Source organism: Eschrichtius robustus, chromosome 4 (assembly GCF_028021215.1).
Source record: "Eschrichtius robustus isolate mEscRob2 chromosome 4, mEscRob2.pri, whole genome shotgun sequence".
Classification (NCBI taxonomy): domain Eukaryota; kingdom Metazoa; phylum Chordata; class Mammalia; order Artiodactyla; family Eschrichtiidae; genus Eschrichtius; species Eschrichtius robustus.
In genome coordinates, this window is record NC_090827.1 from 131,266,058 (window position 1) to 131,269,925 (window position 3,868).

General features: G+C 42.3%; 1 pseudogene; it reads right to left on the minus strand.

Annotated features, from left to right (window-relative positions):
* Window positions 1-1,721: 1,721 nt before the first annotated feature.
* On the minus strand, window positions 1,722-3,619 carry LOC137763873 (oxysterol-binding protein-related protein 9 pseudogene; annotated as a pseudogene).
* Window positions 3,620-3,868: the final 249 nt, after the last annotated feature.

A 3,868-nucleotide genomic window follows, 5' to 3' on the forward strand; every position in this document is an offset into this window, starting at 1 on the left:
TTCTTTCACAGTTCTGGAGCCTAGAAGTCCAAAATCAAGGGATCAGTAGGGTCATGCTCCCTGCACAGCTTCTAGGGGAGGGTCCTTCCTTGCCTCTTCCAGCTCTTGGCAGCTCCAGGTGTGCTTTGGTTAGTGGCAGCAGAACTCCGCAGAACTCCAATCTCTGCCTCTGTCTTCACATGGCGTTCTCCCTGTGTGTGTATCTAAACTTCCCTCTTCTCATAGGGACACCAGTCATATTGAATTAGTGTTCACCCTAATGACTTCATCTTGTATTGATTACATCTGCAAAACCCCTACTTACAAATAGGATCACTTTCCCAGGTACCAGGGGTTAGGATATTAACATATCTTTGGGGGGGCACACTTAAACTCATATACTCAGTATATTCGAGGGCAAGCACTGAGTCCTTACCTTAGTACCATTCTGACTAGTAAAGCACCCCCAGGACAGGGATGATATCTTCTTCATTTTGTGTCTGCTTAGCACATGACTTTGTTGTTCAACTTTAGGCTGAAATGAATCAAATTGTTTAAACATATTTGGAAAGATCATAAAAAAGTTCTGAGGCAGCCAAGAAAGATTTATTAAGCAACAATTGTGTGGGGTATTATAAAGCCTCAAACACGGGGGTGGTTATTAATCAACACCTTAAAAAAAAATCTCAGTTTGGCAGAGATAAAAGTCCCTAACACACCACCAGAGACTGGCAAATTCAGTTTGAGGCAGTATGTGTGAGGGAAGAAAATAATTATCAGTTGAATATACTCTCAGATGGGCTAATAAATTAGCTAATTTAGAAAATTAGGTTGAAACTATTATGTTATCTTCAGGTTTTAAATAGTGAACTTTTGAAGACAATATTGAAGCCTATCATGCCCAAAATATACTTATTGGGGATCAAAGAGATGGGGTTATGAAAACCAAAATGTCCAGCAAAGAATAGGCGGCTTCCCTGTTAAAGTCAAGGGGTGCGAGAGCTCACTAATCTTTTCAGTCAAGCTATCCTCTTGGAAAGAACAGCAGTCATGGCACCTTCCTGGCAAGCAAAGGTCAAGAAAATCGTGTCTGGATGTCACAAGACAAATCAGTAAGTGCATCTTTTTTGTTGTTGTTGTTGGAAAAAATTACTTTATGAAGGCTTAAGAAGCTCTGAGTATAATTAAACTGTAGTCCAGAGTTAGATACAATTTAATAATAGTTCAATTCCAAAATAAAAGTTATTGTAGGTGAGACCATGAAATTTCCTAACACGTGATTTTAATATGTTGTGCTAAATTTTCTAAAACAACTCAGGGGAACCAATATTTACAGTAGATGGTGTATTTATGAAAAATCTGGCATCACCTATATTATATATATGTATATATAAAACCCAAGATTATATGAACTAGGAAACAGATGTTGTATATCTCAACAGCAATACTAGAGTGCAGAGTCTGAGACTGGGCTTTATAACGTGGGATTTGGAAAAGGAGCAGTCATCTTGTTTCAAAACCGGAAGTTTTTCTCAAGACCAAAGTCAACATTGTAACTGCCACAGAACAGGAAAAAGGGAAGCTTTTCTCGCTTCAATTGTTCATCTGCATCAGAAAGTCCAGTATCCCTGAGATAGGAACCACTGCAATAAGAAGGGAGTGAATAGCTTCTCCCAAAGGAAGATTGTTACTTCATTGTGCCTCTGCCCTGGTCACCAGGAGCAAACTTTGCATTTCCCAACCTAATGCTTGGCAGCACTGAGACATTTCAGTAACGGTTCACAGAAACCCTGTGTTCTCCATCTTCATGAAATAACCTTGTCTCCCATTGAATTTCCTTTTCCTTCCTTTCTCGGGCTTCTGCTCTTTGTCTTTCTTCAAGTCTGTGCTTGGCTTCAGTTGCTGCATCAATGTCTCTGATTTCTAAGTTGAAAGTGACATCCTTCCAAAGGCAGCGGGATTCGTACTCATTCTCATCTTCCAACTTCCTCACTTTCTTCTTGATTATAGGCAACTTCTTGCTATCTATAAAAACTAGATATTTTCCCCTGTTGAGTATTTTGCATACATTACACCATTCTATTCCCCTTCAATTGAGCAGAAAGACTTCTTGTCATTTGGAGAAAAAATCTCAGCAGAAATTCCGTGCTTCTTGCCCCCGTAGAAAGGTTTAGTGTGGGAGATGATATTGGCACTATAGTCAGTTTCGGAACAATTAATATTGCATTCGCCGCCTAGTTCCACCCAGGGCACTGTGAGGATAGACCTTCCATAACCATTGGGGAATGTGAGAATGTAATGTTCATCATGGTCTAGACACGAGACACAGCCCTGTCCTATGTTGTACACCCCAATTGACATCCCAAGGAATTTTGATTTGGTCCAGATATGAGCATTGAATTGTATCTTTTTGTTAAAACATTCAGCATAAAAGGCTGAAATGGGTGGATGATGGGAAACCTGCTCAGCCACGAATGTTACACTATTCTTGGAAACCCGGGGAACTGGTCCTTCTGAAACTAGTTCTCTTCAGTATCATTTTGGTAATGTCCAGTGACACTGAAAGATCTCGCCCAAAGTGGGGTTGTATGGCTTTTTGGCAACCGATGCTTTCCTTCCTACGTGAAAGGCTGAGAGGTACCATTTTACAACCTGAGCCATTCGATCTCCGGCATCCTTCTGGTCACTAATACTCACAAACAGATCCGGATGTGCAAAAGGTCTGCATACATTTCTAAAAGAGATCTTCTTTCAAGAATGAATGTTGGAAGAACTACCTTAGTAAGATCCAATCCAAGCCTAACCTGTGACAACAGATGCATGATAACTCTCTTGTGCTCTTCCACTGACCCTGCCTCCCCTTCCTCATCTCTATCATCACGTGAATTGAAAAGGTCAGCATCACTTGTTCCATTGGACATGGAAGAATTAAGTGATTCCATGGTATCTGGGTGCTTTAGACTATTTCCTGAGCTGCTGTGTGTCAAGACTGAGGCAGATCCAGAGGAATCTATTAAGTGCTTTGGGAATGAGCCACTCTGATGGAATTCATCCGCATCATGGAATTCATCTTCACTGCTAGAATAAGAGAACTCTGGGACTGTGTTTGGAGACAAGTTGACATGGCTTGGAGAAGTTAGACTGCTACTAAGTAGTGAGTGCCCACTGCCTGTACTATTTGGTGTTGGAGTCTGATGATGTCCCAAGGTAGCTAATACAAGGTCCAACTGGTAGAGAAGATGGACGCTGCTCTGACTTACATAACTGAGCAGGTTCTGGAGGTAAGACAGTCTGGGAAGGCATTGTGTTGATCACAGGTTCCAAGGGACTAGGTTGATATATTTCATATACAGGATTAATAGTACTTTTAATTCCACCTGCGTGCTTCTCCGCATTACACTGGTCTTTAGCGATCTGCAGCAACAGCGTTAATTGATTCTACCATGCTATTTGTTGTCTCTTTGAGAGTTTCAGTTTTCTTTCTCCGTTCATCATCTTTGCGGTTTCGAAGTTTGTCATCAAAAAGCTTTAACTGTTCTATCAAGATTTGTAGGTAAGCATCAGCCTCTGTAAGTTTCTTATCAAAGTCTTGGACACTAGGAACAAATCCTGAATCCAAACCTCCGCAAGTAGCCGTCAAGAAAGACCTTCACCAAGACCCCCGCCCTCTGTGCCTCCAGGGGAGGGAGCCGAGGGCTGCTTCTGAGCACCCCCTCTTCTCCCGCCTCCGCCGGATCACTGGGCTGCTGCGCGGTCAGTCCGGTCAGGTTCAGCCAGTAAGTGCATCTTTGCTGTATTCCAAACTGCCACCACAGGAAGTCAATGCACACCCCCAACTGCTGCTTCCCACAGGAGGCAATTAAGCGGTGCTGAAGAGGGCATGGCTGTG